The sequence below is a fragment of the Globicephala melas genome, chromosome 6 (assembly GCF_963455315.2).
Source record: "Globicephala melas chromosome 6, mGloMel1.2, whole genome shotgun sequence".
NCBI lineage: Eukaryota > Metazoa > Chordata > Mammalia > Artiodactyla > Delphinidae > Globicephala > Globicephala melas.
In genome coordinates, this window is record NC_083319.1 from 11,032,095 (window position 1) to 11,055,821 (window position 23,727).

General features: G+C 36.5%; 1 protein-coding gene and 1 long non-coding RNA gene across 6 annotated transcripts in view; one reads left to right on the forward strand and one right to left on the reverse strand.

The window, feature by feature from the left end:
- Positions 1 to 23,727, forward strand: part of NR6A1 (nuclear receptor subfamily 6 group A member 1) — a 204,239-nt gene that overhangs the window by 53,019 nt on the left and 127,493 nt on the right. The gene's annotated exons all lie outside the window — the stretch shown is intronic.
- Positions 1 to 23,727, reverse strand: part of LOC115854488 (uncharacterized) — a 38,675-nt gene that overhangs the window by 5,623 nt on the left and 9,325 nt on the right. For both annotated transcript variants that reach the window (XR_009564252.1, XR_009564251.1), the window contains exon 2: positions 3,678 to 3,784. This is a non-coding gene — a long non-coding RNA (uncharacterized lncRNA). The remainder of the gene's footprint in view (positions 1 to 3,677; positions 3,785 to 23,727) is intronic.

Below are 23,727 nucleotides of genomic sequence, written 5' to 3' on the forward strand. Positions count from 1 at the left end.
ACAATAAATAGTCTGTTATAATTGTATTTATTATTTTAAACAAGTTATTAAACTGATTTATTATAGTTATAGGTGATTTCCATTGAGGAAATGATTGTAGATGATGAGGAAAGGGATTTTCAGTTTTTATTTATTTCTTATTTGAATTTTAAATAATAAGCATGTGATTCTTTTAAATTTAAAAATTATGAAAACATTGTTTTTTAAAATATGGTATGATGTTTATTCTTTCTATAAAATATTCCCTTAATTCTAAAACATCGTTTTTTAAAAAAAATAAAGGGAGGGGGGCGAAGAAAAGTATTAGGAATTTAGAGGGCTTACTCTGTATTAGAACCAAAGCCTTTAGCCAATACATTGGAGACAGCAGCAGCTCCCACCCAGCACAGTAGCTGATACACTTGGGTGATTCTCTACACACGATTTTGCTTCCCTTGGGTTGTTTGGTCCGCAGTTTGCATTCATTGATCAGTGAGTTGACTCAGACTCAAACCCACCGACAGCAATGAATGTTGAGTGCAGCCATCAGTGTTTCAAGTTGGTGAAGTTGCCCTGGCCTGTCCCAACTCCTGGCTCTTCTTTTCCACGCTGGTTTTTTGAGGTCTGGTTCTGGCATCTCTCTTAGTAACCAGCCGTTGAGGATCCACACAATTATAGATAACATTGACAGTAGAGCTGGGAGATTCTTAAAGATGGAGAAACTATGGTTCAGGGAAGGGAAGGAGCTCTTGGAAAAGCTAACGGGTAGCTCTGTGACTACACAGGCAGTGCTTGCATACTGGTAGGTATAAACAAGAGCTGAGGACCCTATTTCTTTCTCTCTGTTTTGAACTGAGAATTACGAGTGCCTTTCAAAGTAAATTAGCACAGATTATGCTTTGGGTTAAATAATAATAGCTTACATTTATTGAGCATTTTTGTGTGCTAGGAATGGTACAAAGCACTTTATATATTATCTTATTGAATCTCAAAACTCTATGAGGTAGGGATACTTATTATCCCCCATTTTATACATGAGAAAGCTGAGACTCGGACACTTGCTCAGGGTCACACAGCTAGTTAGGGAGTTCTGAGCCAAGATTCATCCCAGATCCTTCTGACTCCAGACGTGACTTTTTACTTGAATTTAACGAACATGGAAATCAGCTTATGTGTGGATGGAAATGGTGAGGCAGTTGCTGTTTTCAAACAGCTCATATTCTAATGGGGCTGTCAGAACTTAACTACCTTAACTGTAATTGGAGGTAGAATGTGTTAAGAACTGTGCAGACATTGGACAGGTCTGTGCTATTTTTGCTTATTAAATCCTCCCCTTGTCCCTAATTAAAGGTTTTGAGGGGACATGGGAGAAATGGCTGTAAAATACTTAACTGGATTTTACTCCAAAATGAAATACATGTTTTTAATAAATCTCTTCTTGCTACATCCAGTTTCTCTCCAGAATGGCCTATTTCTAGGAGACATTTAAAAACGTTAGGTATTATCATGGAGCTTTCCTTATCTTGTTGAAATGAAACACTTGTTTGTCGAAAACACAACAAAAAGCAAGGAACAATGGGCAAGAGAAATAGAGGGGAGCTTTTAAAAAATTAACTGGACCACCTCTGGGGGATGGGGAGCGGGACTGATTTTGGTGATCTAATGTGATATGTGAAGGCACAGCATGCTCCTTTGCTTCAGGAAATATAGTGTTGTCTATAAGGACCCCAAGGTACAGTCAACGGTCGGTGGTTTTTTCAAATCCCAAACTCACCGACAGCGTTGAATGTTCCTTGGAGTCCTCTGAAGACTGGGTCCTGGCCCTGGCAGCCCTTCTTCAGCCTGCACCCATGTTTCAGGAGCCAGTGAGCCTGAGAGACCACTGCTGATGGAGCGTCTCACATTCTTTTCCGGTTTTGAAGTTGTATTTAAGAAATCACTTTGTGTACAGCGCAGAGCTAACAAACTTCAGGATTGTGAGGCTGCAGTTATTTATATATAAGCAGACTCAAATGGATATCTGAGAAAAGAGCTTTGAATAGTATTATTTTGTAATTCTGAAAATATCAGATATCCCATTTTATAGTAGTACTTTAATTATTAAAGGGCAAGGATAAGAAAGAAATTAACATATATTGAGGACTTACTGTATACTGGGATTTATATATTTTTATCTCCTTAAATTCTCAACGTCCTTTGACCTCATGAGAAAACTGAGTCTTAAGTGATTTGCCCAAAGTTACATAGCCAGGAGCCAAGGTTGCAAGCTAGACCTTGAATACTGGACTTTATGATAGCAAAAACTCACTGATTGTACTGCCTCCTCCGTTGACCACCACAAAACTTACTGTTGTGTATCTGGGGGCAGGACCTTCAGTGAGATCTAAGTCAAACAAGTAAACATCCTCTTCTTATTTGCCTGTAATAATAGTAGGTGAAATGTTTCATAGAAGAAGATAAAAAAAATTGACCTTTATAATTGGTGATCTCTCTAGCTGAGATCCTGGATCACCAGGTTACCACAGAGGTTCAGGGGTAGTCTATTTTCCATATTGAAAAAGCAAAAAATAAGAACTCTACCACCTAATAGAAAGCCTGCATTTCTCCTTAGTAAGATCACAGAGAGTAACTAAAATGTCAGGTGTCTTAGCTTCTGGCAGAAATGGTATCAGTGCATTGTAGACATACTGGTTATTTTTTATTGCCTGTTGAATGTCCTTGATGAAAAATCTGGAAAATGAATTAATTACATGGAATTTTTCAGAATATAGGGTTTATAATGGGAGGGATCCAGGCATGCTCCGTAGAAAAAGTGCTTATAGAACTGCTGGCTGAATTGAGGTTAATCTTTAATCCAGGATAGTTATTACCATTTGCTTTAAGTTTAAATATTAAAAGTTGACTGTTCTCAAATTCATTTTTAAACAGCCAAATGGTACACATTAAAAAAAAAATCAGCCACTGAGAATTTGGTTTGGATATAAACTGTTTACGTTCTACATCAGTTTAATTATCTCACCCTCTGTCAAAACACTTCAGTTAGCCAGCTTTGTTGAGTCCTCAGTATTATGACAGTAAATTGTATACAATCGACAACAAAACATCAAGCAACTGTTACTGTGTGGTATTTTAAAAACTCTTTAATGGGTTTATTTTAAATGATCTTCTCCTTGGCCTGATAATATGAAGAGAAGTCAATGTCTTATTCCATTTTGATAATAGTCAGGCTTTAAAAAAATACTGACCTCTGCTCCCCCAAACCATTAGATGTTTACAAAATACGATTTCTTAAATTCATGGCATTCTAAAAAGAATGCTTTTCGTAGACTTGCAAAACTAGAGAAGAGTGAAAGGTTTCTAAAGTGACGTAGGGGTGTTTCCCATTGTGTTTGAGACAGTTAATTTTCAGGGCAATAAAGGCCTTCGTTATCTTCATTCCTTCAATTTGCTTTAAATCCTTAAGTTTAGTTTTTATCATCAAGCAAATTTAAGGCACGCATTGGATCTTTTCAGTGAGTTTGGCCAAGAGATGTATGTACTCAGTGCAGAAGTCTAGGGGTTAAAAAAGTTGAGGGTTAAATTAGCCAGATTATAGAAGCTACTACACATTTAATAAATTGGTCCAAATTAATAAATTCATTTAGACTGGTTCTGAGTTTGTCAAAACTCACCATGCCATCCTTTATTGTTTCACTTACCTCCTTTCTTTCCTTTTCCAGAGGTACTACGAAATATTGTGAAACCCACATTGCTCTGAGTTGGAGATGTAAATGTTTTCATAGTCCTCTTGAGGCCTCTTGATATACTTGAAAGAAACAAGAAGCATAAATTTAATAAAACAATAGGTATTTGAGAGATTAGTAGCATAGAAGAGGAGTCACCGTCTCAGGTGGCTGTCTGCCCATAACTTCCCAAACACTATACAGGGAACATCTCTAGAAGTGTTTGAGGTAATGTTGCTATTCTTGAGGACAAAGTCTTAAGTTATGAAGATGACAACAAAATGTCAGCATGAATCCATGTTTCTCTGAGCCAGACTGCCAATGTTCTGCTTCATCCTTCTACTAACTCAACAGCAGAATCTTTTCTAGGAACCCTTTCTCCTACATACAGCCCTTGCCATCACTGAGCCCAGTGTCTACGCAGAGAACTATACATAGACACAGCTGATGACAAAGAGGATGATTGCTGTGCTGAGGAAATGGTATGGACTATGTTAAGGGAGAATAGAGAAAAGAAGGGTTAATTCTGCCTAGGAGTGAGTGCCAGGAAAGGCATATCTTTTAAATGGTCACATCTGATCTGGGCCTTGAAGGTTTAGTTGAATTTTTACTAGACTAAGAAGGAAAGATATTCAAAACTCTGTACAGGAAATCCTAGAGGCAGGGAAGTTCAGATAATGGTGAATAGTATTGAGAGTAACCCCTCAGAGCCTCAGTTAACTCATCTTTAAGATGCTGGACAAATAGCACTCGCTCTTCCTGTGCACTCAGCTGTGAAAATCACAGGAGGTTATGTATGTGAAAGTAGCATGCAAATGTAATTGGTAGGTCTCTCTTCTCATTGCTCTTGGTTCATATGTGCTAAATAGAATAAATGAAGTACCTTATCATGATAGACTTCTCCAATTTGATTTTTATTTGGCTTTTTTTTCCCCTTTGAAGTGACTATAGTTTACATTTTTCGTATATTAATTGTTTGGGAAGCAATATTAAAAGAGCACAGACTTCAGAGCCAGCATCTTGACTTTGCAACTTAATAGCTATGTGACCTTATTTAACCTCTTTGTTTCTCTGTTTCCTTATCTATAAAATGGAGATAATGATAGTATCTACCTCATAGGACTGTTCTGAGGACTAAATGAGGTAATACATGTCAGGTTTGTGTTTTTATATAAGTTATTTCAAAATGATTTAAATTGTTAAAATCATTTACAACTATTATTTATGTTACTAAATAAAATTGCATGTTTTGCCCAGAATTTGGTTTCCAGTGCATATACACTAATGTAAAAACCTTCTTTTATAATTAAAACAATGTCTGACTAGCTAATACATAATATACATATGTATATGTGTGTTTTAAAGACATTTTGAAATTAATGCTCTACCACTTTCTTTGTGACCTTATGTAAAGTTTTTATCTCCTATAAGCTTCAATTTCTTCAATCTGTAAAAATGAGAATAATGTTAGTACCTATCTCATATTGATTGTGAGAATTAAGTTAGGTATATAATTTAAAACTCTGTGGAAAGCTATGGATTCTCTCCCTAAATACATGCACGTAAACACAAAAATTTGAAAGGAGTTTCATTTATGGAATCTAAGAACCCATCCATAGCCTCCCTACGAACTTCAGGATGAGAAATTCTGACCAGAGCTTTAGACCAAGATTTTGCAATCTGTTGTCACTGGTGTAATATTGCTAGTTTTGGAAATCTCAATCTCCATCTTATTAGGAGTGGCTGCTTGCCAGCAGTAGTGCAGACTCACCAGCATCTAGTCACACCTTTCCCTATAGCATAACCTGTGCAGTATGACCTAGGACAATGATAACTATAAAGATGTAATATAATGATGGTCTCTGGAAGAGTGGATATTTAGACTTCATCAAGTTTTGTACGAATTGCAGGTACCAATCATTAATTAGTAACTCTGTGCTTGTACAGTTAGCAGCTTTCTAAAATAAGTTGCGGGAAGAGAAGTTAACACAAATATTTGAATGAATTTATCTTATTTTGCAGCAGTTCCCTATCTCGCGCCTCCCTGCAACAACTTCCCCAGCAACCATTTGGTTTGGATCTGATTCCAGCACTTTGACTACTAATTCTGGCTTTAAGTTAGGCTGAAAAATTGTGTTGTTTCAAGGCAAAGCTTACAAAGGAGGCTGCTAAATTCAGAGTATTTACTTGAATATTAGGAAGCGGGGAAAAAAGAGTCTGCCAAAGATTGCAGTTGTATATGGAATTATTGGTCTTTATTATATTTAGCCTGCTTGAGGTTTTTACCAAGGAGTTGAGAGGTAGGAATAGAAGCTTAAACTTAATAGCTTGGAACATTTTACTATTTGACATGGCAACTTTATATCAGGTTTCTTCAGCTATTTTAGATGAGTCTAGAAGACAGGAGGTGGGAGGCCAACTCAGTGAGATAGCAAATTGGTCAAGTGCCAAAGGCATTATGGGATGCACACTTCAAAGCCTATCAAAATATTCTAGAGGCCACCTGAATTCTCCATCCCTTAATTACAGTGACTTCATGTGTTTTGAGGTATTACTATTTTAGATTATTTTGCAAACCCACTGGAAGCAGGACTCTGTTTTTCCATGGTAAATTAATTCACAGGATATCTGTTATCAGTGAACTCTTCTAAGTAACTCTGTACCAAGGACTGTTGTCTAGCTGAGATAAATGAGTACATAAATGAGTTAGGCATTGAAAGTTGTAAAAGAAATAGGAGCCCAAATCATGCAGTAGCTAATATTCATGGGAATTAAGGAATGAGCTGGAAAGAATATTGGGTTTTGTTACAGTGTGTGAAAAGTGTTGGAGGAGATTTTTGAGAGTCCTTTAGAGCAACAGGCATGTGTTTGCAACAACCAGTTAATGGAACAGTTAATGAAATAAACAAGAACAGCGATCAGAGGACTCAATCTTTCCTTTTTTATAATGAAACCCTGTTGATGTATCAGTAACATAGGACTTTGATTTCTCCTCTGGCCCATTTTATTTTATTGGGTTAAAAATTTAATCATATGGTATTTTATTGATGCTTTAAAAACTTGACCTCTATTGTTACAAAGTTTTTTATTGCCTCAGGTAGATTATAGCTTTGTGTTAAGGCATCATGAGTCACAAGTACTAATTAAGTATATTCATGCCATAACTTCTTAGTTATTCATAACATTTAGGTAAAATGCTTTTTAAATGTTGTTTTTCTTGACTGTTTCCAGCAAATAGTTGAATCTTTGCAAAATATGTCTTAAAAGTTTTATTTTTCTATGTATATTGTGTAGAAAAGCGATGCTTAGATCTACTTTCATAAATGAAATAGCAGTGTACTTGGTTGGGTAAGCTATTAATACTTGACATACTGCTCTTAGACTTATGTCTCCATTGCTAACCTGAAATTAGACAATCCTGATGTTTGAGTGGGAATGCTAATAGTGGATAGGGGAAAACATTCTGGGATGAAAGAATAGAAAATAAGTTCCAGTCTATAGTTTTATAACTTTCAAAGCTATCAAGAGTCTTACAGGTCATTTAGTCTAATGATTTCCAAACCTGATTTTGCATCAGAATTAAAAGTGGCGGTGGTGGGGAATATAGGTTGCTAAAAATGCAGATTCCTAGGTATCACCCTAGACTTAGTAAATCAGATCCTTTAGGAATAGGTTCTGTAGTTTTCACAAGCCCTCGGAGGGTTCTGATGTAGCCATTCCACAGACATTTGGGAATCTCTGATTTAGGCTAAGATCTTTCTTTAATTGATAAGGAAACAGATGTTGAAGGGAAATGAAGTCACACAGCGAATCAAAATTGAAATCCTTGACTCTGTGTGTGTGCTTGCATTTTTTGTGTGTTCACTTATACCACACTACCTCTCCACCATGAAAAAGCCAGTTTTTTGTGGATGTTTCCTAATGTCCTCTTGGGCATCTGCAGAGCACGTCAGGTCATCTGCCTGGCAAGTCAAACATCTTAGCCTTAGGGAGGCACTCAGAACCAGTGCAAACGGACCATTGACTTGAGTTTGGTATGCTGACCTGAAGCATTTGACTAAGTAAGCAATGCTGAGTGGTGTTGGCTTAGAAACTGTTCATGGTATGAAATGAGAAATAGCCGTAAGTGATCAAAACTCTGAAGGCCCTCCAGGCTCTGACATTTATCAGTTGCTGCTACACTTTAACACTTTTCTCTAATCAAAGGTGACTACCACTGGATGGAAGAGGCTTGCCCAACCTCTGGCTGTTCTCTGGGGAGGATTTTATTTTAATTGCCAGTGAGAAGTTAGGAATGATTTCAAAAAAGATCAAGAATCTCCAAATCCACTTCAGCTTGGGCTCCTGGCCAAGTGTCCATCCTCAGGAGGGAATTGGTGTCAGCTGCTGCCTTGTGACTTGAAGTATTTTTTAAAAACCCAAAGCCATTACAGAAGTCTTTCCGGAGTTGGCAGGCAGGAGTAGCACCAGGAATCAAGGTCTGACACATGTCATCAGCCTGGAAAAAGTGGAGTTTGGACACTAATGATGGCTCTTGTCGAGCCTCAGTGTGATAAAGCCAGGAGGACTCAGCTTGGGGGTTAGTTTGCATAGGAGAGGAGTTATAGCTTAGAGAACACCTGCCAGGAGTTTTCACTGCCCCAGCTGTGTGTCAGTAACAAATCCTTCACCCTTGACTCCTGTCACTTCTTTTTAATGGGTGATGGTAGAGTCGCTAGATGGGTGAGGAAGAGAGGCACTTGGTTATATATCTAGCACATCTCCCTATTTGCTTGCTTTCTTGCCATTTAGTGTAGAACTAAATGTGTGTGGCCATACTCCAGGCTAGTGTTTTGTTCTGTCTACATCTGAAGGTGTACTGGGCCAGAGTCACAGGTCCTGTATTTCCCTAAATGCCCCTGCTGGTGACCACACAAATGTTTTGATTGAGAGTTACGAGAAAGCTTTTTTGCTGATACATCTCTCTGTTAGAAGTGTTATTTTCACATCCCATCTCTGCCATTAAGTAGCTCTCTGACTTCTGGTTTAACTTCTGCTTCTCATCTAGAGGTTAGTAATTATTTGTACTTATATCACAAGCTTGTGAGAATTAAGTGAAAGCAGCAGTATAAAAATACCTAGGACATAACATTCAAATTTCAGTTACTGTTACTATTGTAATTAATTATTTGGTCAAACTTCCTGCTTACTGGGAAGAATGGAATGAGGGGCTTCTAAATTATTGTCTTAGTGAATTCAGGAATCGTGGTCCAGAATGAATGTAAAATTGAAATCAGGAGACCCAGTCTTGACTATGCTGTATGTTACTTCAGTTTTCATAGTTTTCCATTAAGAAAAATTATATCAACCAAACCCAAGGTCAGATCTCTAAGATCTCTTGCCATACAAAAACTCTACATTTGTAAAAATTATTGAGGTTTCCAGGAGCTTTTGTTTATTTGGATTATAGCTATCACTTTACTGTATTAGAAATTAAAACTGAGAAATTAAAATATTTATTAATTCATTTGAAATAAAAACAAACCCATTACATACCAACATAAATAACATTTTAAAATAAAAATAAGTATAGGGCTTCCCTGGAGGCGCAGTGGTTGGGGGTCCGCCTGCCGATGCAGGGGACACGGGTTCGTGCCCCAGTCTGGGAAGATCCCCCATGCCGCAGAGCGGCTGGGCCCTTGAGCCATGGCGGCTGAGCCTGCGCGTCCAGAGCCTGTGCTCCGCAACGGGAGAGGCCACAACAGCGAGAGGCCCGTGTACTGCAAAAAAAAAAAAAAAAAAAGTATAAAAGTAGTTATTTTTTTCTCCAAAAAGCTTAGTGAGAACTGTGGGATTATTTTATATTTTTGCAGCTCTCTTTAATGTCTGGCTTTATAAAAGTCAACTGAATTCGCATATCTGCATGTATCTGCATCTGCTTTCTATCTGTTTCAATATGTTATTTTGGCTGAGGTATACAAAGAAAATCTGGCCTCTATCCATACATATATATGGAAAAGGGAGGAGAATTTTAATAGTTTCTTCAGATAATTGTATATATTATTATTTTTTTTAAGATTTATTTATTTTTTTTGATGTGGACCATTTTTAAAGTCTGTATTGAATTTGTTATAATATTGCTTCTGTTTTATGTTTTGTTGTTTTGGCCGTGAGGCATGTGGAATCTTAGCTCCCTGACCAGGGATCAAACCCACACCCCCTGAATTGGAAGGCGGAGTCTTAACCACTGGATAGCCAGGGAAGTCCTTGGAAACACTTTTAAATATTGGGAAGCTGTGTGAAGCACACAGTGGCAGATATAAATTTTCCAAAATTCTAATTTTTGTTTAAAGCCTTGAATTTTATCATTGGCAACAAAGACTGTCAGTTATTCTCCTTGAAATGACATGCTCACTTTGTTCATTTTCAAGAAAATCTGTCAAATATCCAAGTCTGAATTACCATAATTTTCTGTTAGTTGTTCTTTCAAGTAGATTGGTGATCCATGAAAAAATTGGCTAGTTGAGTATACAACTCAAACAGTAGCTCAAAGTGCATTTCCTTTGGGACAGCCAGTGTACAGTAGAATTGCTTTATGTGTACTTACCATTTTTTTCACAAAATATAAAAAAACTATGTACTCAAGCATCAAGATTTAATAAAACCGATAAATCTTATTGCTTCATCAAAGACATTCTTCAGTTAAAATGTCTGGGTTCCCCCCTCCCCTGCCGCACCTGTACCCCCCAGTGTGTGGCAGTGATGAATACAATGACTATCAGTATATTTTGGTGCCACTGCTTTAATTAGTGCTAAGGCCAGCGATTTAACTTAACACTGTCTTTGCCGCATCAGTGCAAATGTCAAGTGAAAAAGGCAAATAATGTCTTATAATTAGTACAGAAATAGCTTTGATCTTGCAGACTCTGTGAAAAGGGTCTTGGGGACATCTATGAACCACACTTTGAGAACCACTACTGTGGAGTTCCAAATGTTAGGAAACTCTAGGCAAGTGGTAGAAACTTCCTTAATCCCATCAGACTCAGAGGGCTGCTGTAGGCTGCTGGAGAGAAGACAACCTGTTCTGGGATCCCCAAAGGGCTTAGTTTGCACGTAGTGGAGCTCAGTATAGGTTGATCAATCAATATAAATTGCCAAATAATATATCTAACAATTTCTTTTTTGTGCTATACTTAAAAAGTCAGTTTTTTTATGTTCTCGTGGTAAACACCGTGTATTTTCTGAGTCTTGCTGATCCTTCTGTTTGTTCAGTTACCTTTTTATAACGAAGTTAGTTCAATTTACTTAACAGATGGCAGTTGGACATGTGTTACTATGCGTGTTTTATTCTCTTTGTGGGTAGATAAGAAGTAAATCACATGGGATTTGCTCTTTTATGATCTTGGGGAAAATAAGCAGTTAAACAACATATCAAGCGCTGTCCAGATGCAGAGGTGAATAGTACCTGGCATAGCGTTCAGTGTTTAGTAGGTATTTATAATAAATACTTCCTTTTCTTGAGCATCCTTTCAGTGTCAGGCATTGTGATTTTTTTCCAGCTTTATTGAGAAATAATTGACATATATCACTGTGTAAGTTTAAGGTGTACAGCATGATGGTTTGATTTACATATATTGTGAAATGATTACCACATTAGGCTTAGTTAACATTCACCATCCATTGTGATTTTATGTACATATACATATATGCACACACACACAAATATACTATATTCAACATGTCACATATATGTAAGTATATATTTACAATAAAGTTTGTATAAATAGATAAAGTATATAGATACGTATTATATATGTATATGTAGTATATAAAAATCTATATACATATGTAAATCATTCACATTTAATCTTCACGACAGTTCTGCCAGGTATTTGGTATTACACTTACTTTATACATGAGACTCTAATAGGGGGTGTGATTTGCTCAATGTCACAGAACCTTGGTCTGTCTGCTGCCAAACTTTCCAGTATATGCCTAATTGCTCAGAGGGGTGAAAGCAATATGGGCTGGACTGGGTAGAATTAATTATTTTCCCAATGCCAGATTTTTCCTAAAGCTTTCCTAGACATCTTCCTTGTATCTTGTCTTTCCTCCTTGATTCTATAACATTTCTCATGGTGTACCTTGTATTACAGTTGTGTAAACTCAGTGAAAACAAGCATTTTGTTCAGATATGTATCAGGCACTTGATAAATATTTATATAAACATATTTTATTAACAGTGAATTAAATTTAATTCATTATCTATCTAAATAGTATATAAATGAAATCATTTAAATATAAAGTTAGTTTTTAAAATATGCTTAATATTTCCTTTTGAGATGTGACTAATAACCCTATAATCTGTCTACTCTAAAAGTTGCAGTATGCATCTGTTTTGGTGGAGCGGAGTGGGTTCAGATGTTTTATTTGCAACTCCTAGGTTTGAAAAGCAATGAAAAATATGAAGATTTTTGTTCATATTTCTAGTGTTGATTAAGTAGTACCCTTTTTGGCTCCTGAGAGATGGTTCTATGATAAGATAATTGGGGAGGGGTTGCTGATTTGAATTGATACTACATTTACTTTCTGGATGAAGGCAGATGGAAGAAAGTTGTAAAAGTTCAGCTTGCTAGTCTTTTTAACATAAGAGATAGTCAGTTTGCAGCTTAATAAATCAATTTAGAGATCAAAGCACCCTCCATAAGGTGTCAGTCACAATAAAGCCAGTAACTGGCAGGGGGTTATTTATGTCTCCAAAATAAACAGTAATCAGAAGCAGCCAGTATGATAATTGTTCTATTTTTGTATAGTCTCTATAAAAAGATTATTTAAAGAGTAACATCTGTATAAGGGGCTGACCATAAATGCTTAGCTAGCATTGTGAGTGGAAACTTGAAGTCTGGGTAGAGAAAGGAGACTAGTTGTCAGTTCTTTGTAAGCCACATGCCAATTGGGTGTCTTTGCTTCCTAATAAATCCTCAGCTTATCTTTTTGTTTCTAGGAAGTACATAGGGCTGGAGTTCTTCCCTTTGGGGCTTTCTTAATACCATCTCAAATTTTTATTTCCAGTGGAGTCTTAACTAAGTTATATGAAAGCAAACCAACTAAAGGAATTTATCCCTAAGTTCAATTCTTAAGTCTTTCAGAGATACTTGGTTACACAAATGAATTTGTGAAAATTATGGCTTTTAGAAGTAGAATATTTGTGTTGCTCTAGGATGTGGAGGTGAGGAGAGGGCATTTCTGGCAAATTACAGCTTAGTCCATGTAAATCGAAGGGAGTGAGGAGTGCTGAGGAGGTGAGAGAAGTAACACCCTTTCTTTGTGTTATCTTAGTTAATGCTTCCAACAACACTTCTGATAAGGTAGTGGTTATTGCATTTGTCACTGCACTGAGATATGCTGTCCCACTCCACTGTTTTCCAGTTGACCCTAGAATTGCTTGGTTTGCATATACCAAAGTAATTTAGTATATATGTTGTCCAGTCACATGACTATATTAATTTAACAGTGGTGCATATTGCTAAATATATCAGATCAACTAGGTTGTGTCATTTGATTGAAATACTAAATTATGCAGTAACTGACAGGTGGTTAGATGTACATACCAAACATAGGACTTTACTCCATGAAAAAGCTGTTGATTAGCTTTAAATTTGTATGTGTACTAGGTCTAATATTGTGTAGGGATCTGGCTCATTTAGGAAGAATGTCAGCTTTTAGGCATGAGTGCATGGCCTTAAAATGGTTGTGAACTTTAAAGAAAATGTAATTGGGGTGGGATTTATTCAGACATTGACAGGCAATAAAAATCAACATATGAAGGGTTTAAATTTTCAGTTGAATGTTCTTTTAAAAATGGCTTAGAGGGGCTTCCCTGGTGGCACGGTGGTTGGGAGTCTGCCTGCCGATGCAGGGGATGCGGGTTCATGCCCCGGTCTGGGAGGATCCCACATGCTGCGGAGCGGCTGGGCCCATAAGCTGTGGCCGCGGGGCCTGTGCGTCCGGAGCCTGTGCTCCGCGGTGGGAGAGGCCACAGCGGTGAGAGGCCCGTGTGCCGCAAAAAAAAAAAGACTTAGAAATGTACAGACCTTCTTATTTAAAAAACTGTCTAGTGTATTTTCTTTAGGATTTATTTAAATCAAAATGAATTCCACTTTTCCTTTCGGTCACTTTTATGCTAGCATTCTCAGTCTTCTGCCCCCTTTCAAATGTTGGGGGGCTTACGGGCATTCTAAATATGTAGACTCTTTTTTTAAACTACACTTTTTAGGTCTTTTGCCTGTTTCTACTATTACTACTTTGAGTCTTGCATAAATTTCTTTTTTTTTTTTTTTGCATAAATTTCTTATCTTTAATGGGATCATTAGGGCCAAAAAATGTACGATTGAACTAGACATTGGCAAACTATTTAAGAAAACAGAAAAGTAAAGCCTAGATCTGATTATTAATGGTGAAAGGAAAACCTAACAAGTGAAGAATAATGCTATCTGAGTTCAGAGCATTAGATACATTGGGAGGAAAAGGTTACAAGGGAATCTGTGGGCTGCTATAAATGTTCCATAATTTTGTTCTGGGTGGTAGTTACATGTATGTATACATATGTAAATATTAATCAGACTTATTTAAGGTTTGTTCACCTTACTGTGTGTAAATTATACCTCAAAAAGTAAAATAGTAATAATCTTTTCTGAAGCAAATGTGGCAAAATCTTGATCATTGTTGAATAGGAGTTGATAGTTCATTTTACTATTATCACTGTTTTTATGAAAATTTAAAATGTTTCATGATAAAAATGAAATGAAAAATCCTGTCACTCTAAACAAGTCAAATTACATCTACTTTATGAGAGCTACAAGTGGTTTTTTATTCTCTCTTTTCTTTAACCTGTCATTTTTCATATTTGGAATTTTGTGTTTTATTGGATATTACTGGAGAGGAGAATGAAATCTTGTTTTTATAATATCACTTGTTGAAAGAGGACAAATCCGGTCTTGATCTTAAAACCAGCTTATATGTAAATTCTTTCCATTCTTGAATCTGAGTGGAGAAAAGTCGGACCACTTAGCTCTATTAAGTTCTAATTTAGCATCAGTTTTAAAGGGTCTTTCATAAGTCTATCTAATACTTATTGAGGATTTGCCATATATTTGGTATTGTGAGGAGTATCTTGTGGGGTGATGTTACTATTTCACTTAGCATTTGAGGACACTGAGGATCTGATGTCAAGTAAGTTGTCCAAGTTCTCATGGCTGAAGTAGGGAGGGCTCCCCATTCTTGGCCTCCAAAGGATACTATCCTAAGCTGCCAATGTCAGAGTATAAATATGAAGAAAATTAGCATTCTTTGTAATTGACTCTTTATTACCACAAAAGGATAATCACTAGTTTAAGAGACATTCATGTACTGTTTTAGATGTCTTTTTAGAGCTTGTGTTGAGTGGCCTTTAAAATCTCAGAATCATTTCTAACACTTTCTTAATACCTTGGCAACATGGCTTTGTCCTTTAAAACAAAATCTGGGGTAAAGGGAAATACTTATTTCCCTGTTGTATGAAAAAGACTATTTGTAGGTCATCTTTTTTAAAAAAGGCAAGAACTTCTCTCTCTAAACCACATTAGAACCCACGCCAACTTGGTACAGGGCCCTTACCAGAGTAATGATGTCAGAATTTGAAAGAGTACATAGTGCAGCTCCCAGAGCTCACACTGTTTAATTTCAACACTGTCTGTCTGCCGGAGTCCACAGCTTGATAATTTTTTCTGTATGTACCAAATTATAATCACATATATTTATCTCATTGGGGGAGGGGAAATAAAGAATTATTGTTAGATAAACTTAACTGCTTTCTGAGGTAATGGTGCTGTTTTGCCTCTCACATACTTCTGAGCATCCCCCCCCCCGCCCCGCCCAACTCCCAAGTATTTATTATCCTGCGTGAATTTTTCCAAAATGTGACACTGAGGGGCAATTCACACCTTGCCTAGTTTATGTTTTGTGAGGAAACCCTTCCCTTTGCATGGTTCTCTATTCAGAAAGTTCCCCGTGCTACATTCCATCCATTTGCCAAGTCTTGGACTCTTATCCATACTTATTTGAGTATGCAATTACACATTACACATACTGGCAACAGCATACTTCTTCCGGCCTCTCTTAGAGAAAGCTCAAAGCCAGAGGAGCAAATCCAGATGGTCTTGAGTCTGGCATCCTCAATTCAGAATTCTAGATGGCAAGACTTCATTTGGAAGCGTACCAGGCTTACTCAGCACCTGTTCTTGCTAACATCACATTTTTATGACCAGAGATTCTGGAGTTTTCCTCCTTTGCTGAGCAGAAAGAACACCACACCAGAGCTGCATGGGAAGAGGCTCTCCATCATTTGAGGGAAGTATTTAATTTGCTTCCACAGGCATGCAGAGGAGGATAGCCTTGCTGCTCGGAGTTAAGTCTGGGATGAGAGCGGGTGCTACTGCAGCTGCAGCTCCTTAACCAAATCTGGCCTTGTTTAATTTTTAAATAGTCTAAAATGTTTTGGCATCAACATAAGTGAACCATTACAGGCTCTCTGGCACCTAACATAGTACCTTTTACAAGGGGGAGGTGCTCAATGACTAAATTCAGTCACCATTTATTGAACTCTCTGTGTGTACTGGGCAATGTACTAGATGCTAGCGATGAATAAGATCTTTTTTCAAGAAGCCCACAGTCTGGTAGAAGGCATAAACTCTTGAACAGATAAGCTACAATTCATTGATTTTATTTGTTGTCGATGCAGTTCAGTATTTTGTTCATTTTGTGAGTCCGCTACAAAAACCAGTCCACAGGATTGACATCGTGACCTAAGAACAAGCATGGGATTTCTTTTTAATTCTAAAATATGGTACTCGCTGGCATTTTTGCCTCTTTAGATACCTCTTCTGACTTGCCCAGGAAGGAATGAAGATTTGTGGAGTGTGGAAAGATGTCAGAATAATGCAGAAAGACCTTTCTAAGAAGGCTTCCAGAATTGATTATTCTGTTCTAAGCAGTCTTTATCTAAAAAAGATAGGAGGATGTACCAGTCTCTCTAGATAGCTCTGTTGGTTATCAGGCTCTTGTAAGGTAAAAGTAGGAAAAATTATTTCCTTCTCTCTGTGCAACGTAGGCTTCCTTCACCTGAATTGTTGCACAGTTAGGGCAGAGCCAGAAAGCACATTTTTCCCCCCTAACTATTTCTGGACAGATGAGGTCATATTTCCTTAGTAGTGATAACAGTTCTTGTGTATAACTTGTTATTCTTTCAGCCTTTTTCCCTCCATTTTTGAGGATGAGTATTTGAATATTTTCATTGGGCTTCTCTTATCCATAAGAAGAATGTTAAATTGTTTATGTCCAAACTTATTTCCCCATTGCTTTTTTTTTTTTGACCGTGCTGCGCAGCTTGTGGGATCCTAGTTCCCCGACCAGGGACCGAATCCAGGCCCTCGGCAGTGAAGGCATGGAGTTGGACCGCCAGGGAATTCCCTCCCCATTTCTTTGATGCAGAAGTCTCAGACAAAACATGTATACTGCTGGTATTAAAATAATAACAGCTTATACTTATATAGTACTTATGTTCCAGGTTTTGTTTTTAGAGCTTTACAAATAAAGCAATTAAAAAGAAGGTTGTTTCATCCTCACAACAGTCCAGTGAGATAGATGGTTATTATTTTTTCCATTTTACAGATAAAAACAGGAAGGCAAAGTAAGGTAAATAACTTGCCCAAGATCACATAGCTAAGTGGCAGAGCCAGGATTTAAATTCAGGAGTTTCAGACCCATTGTGTTCTTAATAAGTGCACTATACCATTTCATATGCAGTTTGACATTGAATGATACAGAGTTCCCTAAAAGTAGGGGATAATAATAATATCTACCATTTGTGTGCCTCCTATAGCTAGGCATTATACATGTCACTTTACTTCTTTTCAATCTTAATGGGTATGTGAATTGGTCCCATTTTGCAGATGATAATACCAGCATTTATGGAGAACGTAACTATGGGTCAGGCATTGTATTTAAGTGCTTTACTTTGTATTATCTCATTTAATGTTCACAGTAGTTCTGTGGATCATTACTATTCTCATTCTGGATATGAGAAAACTGAAGCTAGAGATGGTCACTTTCCTGGAGTAAAATAGCTAAGGAGGTCTCTTGCCTATTTTTGCTGTATACCTGAAACTAACACCAATATTGTTAATCAGCTATACTCCAATATAAAATTAAAAATTTAAAAAAAATAGCTAAGGAGAGATAGAAAGTTAAGATTTAAATACAGGTTTGCCTGTCTCCAGACCCCAAGCTCTTGATACCACATAATACTTAAAGAGAAGCAATAATTAGCTATAGATATTCCAATGATAAGGCGAATCTCAGAAGACTGAGCCTAGCTCCAAATCTGTTTCTTGTCTTTAATCCTCACATAGTTTGTTGATTAATTGTGAGCCTTTCTTTTCTTCTTCATGTTCTCATAATAGAGAAACTTGAGGTGTCACAGATAGTCTTCTTGTCTGAACACAGGAGATCCTTGTCTATCTGATTTAGTGAACTTGTCTTTTATTAAGGCTTTGAATTTTTCTTTAATTCCATTTGCTGGACTCATCACTCTTTATAGATTTGTTTCTGTTATCTTCACAGGAATTTCTAGAAGTTATAGTGGGGAAAATCATAAGCATCTATGAGGTTCTGTTTTTGAAATACTGCACTTTAGTGTATCTTTATCTTCCTTTGGATTGTAAGTTTATTTTCTTTACCACCTAAGATGTGGTGTTGGAGATTTTTGTTTGTTTTAAATTAATTTTTAATGTGAGAACCTTTATGTGTCTGTCCCATTGAGTCTCCGTAGTTGCATTCAAGTCTTGAATCTCATGTATCACCCATTTCCATTGGCAGAGTCAAATCTAATAATTTCAGAAATGAGTATGTTTTCTGTCCCTTCTTCCTTTTCTAAATATATTTCCCTTTTCTATCATTCTAGATTTTCTCTTCTTTCTCTTCAATCGGTTGGTCACTTAGATTTATTAAGTCTACCTCCCAAATACCTATCAAACTCTGGCCCAAAGTACTCAACATCACTAGATATCAGAATAATGAAAAAATTTTAAATAATGGCCACCAGAATGGCTAAAATTAAAATAACAAACAAAAAAACTGACCATTTAAAGCATTGCAGAGAACAATTGTAACACTCAACTTCTGCCAGCAGAAGTAGAGTGTAAGTTGGTACAAACATTTGAAAACTCTTCAGGAGTACCTTTGCAAGTTGAACATAAGCAATTCCATGTCTAGGCATATACCCAACAAAAATGGATAAAGTGTATGCTGAAAGAACATTTATGAGAATGTTCATAACAGCATTATTTGTAATAGTCCCAAACTGGAAACAACTAAATATCTATCAACAATAGAATGGGTAAATGAATTGTGGTATAATCTGTAAAGTGGAATACTGTACAAACTGTCACAGTATGCAGCAGCATGGATGAATGTCCTATACAAAATGTTGAGCAAAAGGAGCCAGACACAAAAGATTATAGTCAGAATAGTGGTTACGTTTACTGAGAGGATATAATGACTGTGAGGGGGTACAAAGGAGGTTTCTGAGGTATTAGTAATACTCTATACCTTGATTTGGGTGTTGGTTCCACAAGTGTGTTCACTTCGTAAAAATTCATTGAACTGTACATTTGAGATGAGTGTGCTTTACTTTTTACACTGGAACAAACACAAATTTTAAAAAGCTAGGCAGAAGCTTGGTTTAAAAGTTTGAGGGGAAGCATAGGGCTCAAGGACTTGTATTAAGAGACCATTTCTAGTTAATGACTTGGAGTTAGTCACTTAACAGAGGCCTTAAATTATAACTTTTTAAAATTTACAGTAAAGGGCTAGAAGGAATCACACCAAACCAATAATACTTTGGGTCAAGTGTAGGGTTGTGAGAGAATTGGTGGGGTTTTTACCTTTTATTCTGTTTAGTACTTCTCACATTTTGAGTTATTTTTCAATAATATTTTAAGCATGCTTTTTTAAAAAGCAATTTTAGTGAAGGAAATGTTAAGTAAGTAGCGTGACAACTAATAGTGAAAGATACTTGAGGTCAAGTGGAACTTCGGTGCCCTGCAAATCAGATCTCATTTAACCATAGTTATTTTACAGTTCAGTAAAACAGCAAGAGAATTGCTCAGAGGTTGAATAGAGCAGAATGTCAAAATAAAACAAAACAAGCCCTGGCCTCCCATTTGCATCTTAAAAAAAAAAAAAAAAAAACTGTGGTAAAAAACACATAACGTAAAATTTATCATCTTAACTTTTTAAAAATACATAGTTCATAAGTGTTAAGTATGTTCATATTGTTCATCAACAGATCTCTAGAACTTTTTCATCTTCGAAACTTGAAACCCTGTATCCATTAAACAACTCCCCATCTTCCCTTCTTTCAACCCCTGGTAACCACCATTCTACTTGTTTCTATGAATTTGACTACTTTAGATAGCCCATATAAGTGGCAGTATACAATACTTATCTTTTTTTGACAGGCTTCTTATTTCACTTAGCATAATGCCCTCAAGGTTCATCTGTGTTGGAGCACGTGACAGCCTTTGGTCTTTACTGCCACTATTGTGGTCAAAACCATCATTTTTTTCATCTGAATGATTGCAGTAGCCTCAGTATTCTCCTTGCCTCCAGTCTTGCCCACCTCTAATTTACCTTCTACCCAGTGGCTAAATGCAAATTTGACTTTAAAACTTGATGCCCTGACTGCCGTTAAATAAAATCTAAATGTTTTCAGCTGACAAAGGCTTTCACTATGGGGCCCTAATACACTAGTTCCTAAATCACATCCGTTTCCTTATTGCTCCCAAACTAGGCACACCGTTTGCTCCCAAGCTAGATACACATCTTAATTTTTTTCTTGATCATACTGTTTCATGTTCCCAATCTGTATTTGTTGACAGTGAATCATGAATGAATCATGACTTTTAGTGAGGCACTTTGTCATTTATGACTCTCATTCAGCTGTATGAGGGACTTAGTATTTTCCCATTTTACAGCTGAGGCAACTGAGGCTCAGAGAATTTTAGTTAGAAATTCTTTGATTAAACCCATGTTTTCATACTGTCTCTGCTTTTTCTCTACATTTTACTGCCTGCCCAAAATTAAGGATCTTTTCTGGTGAATTCTAGTTATCTGTTATCAAAAGGTAACCATGAATTTCTAGGAACTATTAAAGCAGAACAAGTGCCTTAAAATAATGTTAATGATAATTTTGCTTTACTATTTACAACAGGCTTTCACATTCACATATAATAATCCAGAGATGCTGTTCTTTTAAGATATTATATATCCTTTTAAATAACATTACAATATAAGCATAGAGCATTGGTGCAATGGACACTAGTCTATTTTAGCAAACACTGAATGTATTTCTCCAAATTAGACTATATTGTTTATACTTAAGTAAATTTTTAAGAGAGATTATATAGTTATTTCTACTTTTTCTGGAGACTTGAAGCCTAATAAATAAATGATATCTAGCTATTTTTAAAAGTTCCATGCATAGTTTAGACTGCATACTTGCTGACATTCAGAAATCTATTTTCATCATATGTAAAATTACATCGTACTGTCCCATATTCTTGTGATCCTGGAAACTAGTTCTTTTCAAAGTTAGAAGCAGAAAAAAATTTATCTAGTCTTTGAAAGGAAAAATTTTAAAGAAGGAAAAAGTCCCACCAAACCATAGAAAATCAAACTGCTATAGTGAACTGAGCAGTTCGCCTAGGAACCAGTCGTCTGGACTGTGCTGTTTCTTAGCAGTTTTGACAGTGGACAAGCTTTCCAAGCTTCAATATCTTCATCAGTAAAATAGGTGCTAATAACAGTACTGGATTCTTTAGATGGTTGTGTTTATTAAATGACATGTTTAGAAAAACATTGCACAGGTTCTGACATGTAGTAGACCCTTGATAAATGTTATTTGCTATTATTTGGGGAGGGCGTATTTTTGAAACATATTAGGTATATATAAGTATCAAAGTCTTAGCAGATGGGAAGCTTTACCAGAAATCTGACCTTTCACACTGAGCTGATCAGCTTTCATTTTTGGACCATGCCGTTACTGTGACAATTTCTCTTCTGTGTGATATACATATTCTCAAATATCTGCAGGAAACCTGGGGCATCATTTTCTCTTAAGGAGAAATCCGTCTTGTCAGACTGAAATTAAGCAGGATTTACAGGGAAAATTACAAAGAAATGAAAACTGATAGTAATTTTATTAGCTATTCTGTGGGAAGTAAAAGTTTTTTTTCTTCCTGTCAGTGTTTGAATTCCTCTTGACTGTAGGTACTTGGGTAAACATTACTTTGTGCTGGTATGAGGCCATGTAAGTGGAATCTGTTCAATTGGATTTTACTGACATTGGGCTTTTTTTTGTCTTTCTTAAGAAATTTTGATTTTTAAGTTGATTATTCAATACAGTGTGTGTCCTCAAAGGTTTTCCTTTTTCTAGTTAAGGCCTGAAATATTTAATGTTTCAGCAATTAGGCAGGGCAAATGTTACATGATGTAAGAGGGCCAGATTGGGAAGCATACTAAAGGCAAGCTTTTTGAGGAAAGAACTCTTTTTAATGACTTTGGATCTCTTATACATAAAAGTACCTGAAACAAAGTTGTCATTCAGTAAAGCTTTGTTGAATAAGTGATATTATTGGTTATTTTCTTGTCTTGGTAAGAATTTATAGGACTTCCCTGGTGGCGCAGTGGTTAAGAATCTGCCTGCCATTGAAGGGGACACGGGTTCAATTCCTGGTCTGGAAAGATCCCACATGCCGCCGAGCAACTAAGCCGGCGTGCCACAACTACTGAAGCCCACACACTCTGGGGCCCATGTGCCGCAGCTACTGAAGCCTAGAGCCCGTGCTCCGCAACAAGAGAAGCCACCGCAATGAGAAGCCCGTGCACCGCAAGGAAGAGTAGCCCACGCTCACCACAACTAGAGAAAGCCCGTGTGCAGCAACGAAGACCCAACGCAGCCAAAAAAAGAAAAAAAAAAAAGAATTTATAGTAATTTCTATTATAAATTTGGGAAACCAAAAATTTATATCCATAGTTAATACTCTTTGCTCACTCCTAAAATTTGAAAATAATTCAGGTGTGAAAATACTGATTTTGTGCATTTTAATTTATCACCACAGTTTTCCATGTTGTTTTTCTCGCAAAGGTGGGATTAATTCTTGATTCATGTCATTGTTTCCAAGTAATGAACACATCTACAAGATAGAGTGATTTGATTTGATTTGTTTTTACTTCTGAGATTTGGGGAGCCTAATGTTCAGCTTCCCTGTATCCTGTTGGAAGGTTTTCAAGATTTCTGTCAACTGCCTATCATTTTCAAGGGTGTATAATTTATCTTACTAGGGAGTTTCTTCTATTTTCTTGTCCTTATTTCACTTTGAGTTTTCCTTTAGAACTCTTCTTTTTTCATTATTGAAGAAATGGAAACCTTATTATATTTGGGTACCAGCTAATTATGTATAGCACATTCTCAGTGTTATGAGCTTAGGGTGAGACAGGTGCTATCAGTTCCTGTTAGTAGGAGTGTAAATTGGTCAAACTAAAAAAATTATCAGAAATGTAGTTAGTGATTTCTGTATAAATATGTTCACTAAAGTATTACTTATAATAGAAAATAACTAGAAACCACCTGGATATCTAAAAAAAATGTCATTTTTACAGACTTTTAAAAATGCTTTTAAGGGAACAAATTAGAATATAAAATTGTATATAAAGAATTGATTCCATTGTATATGAACTACACCAAGATATTAATAAGAATTTTCTCTGTAAGTGGGGTTATAGGTGACAAATTTTCTTTACATTTTTTTTATTATCCAAATTTCTGTATAGATCAGGTGTCAGGAATATAATGACAAAAACTCCTGGTATTTTAAAAATCACTGATAACTACAAAACAAGACTAGAGGGAAATTTATTGACAGTGGTTATCTTTAGATAGTGGGATGAT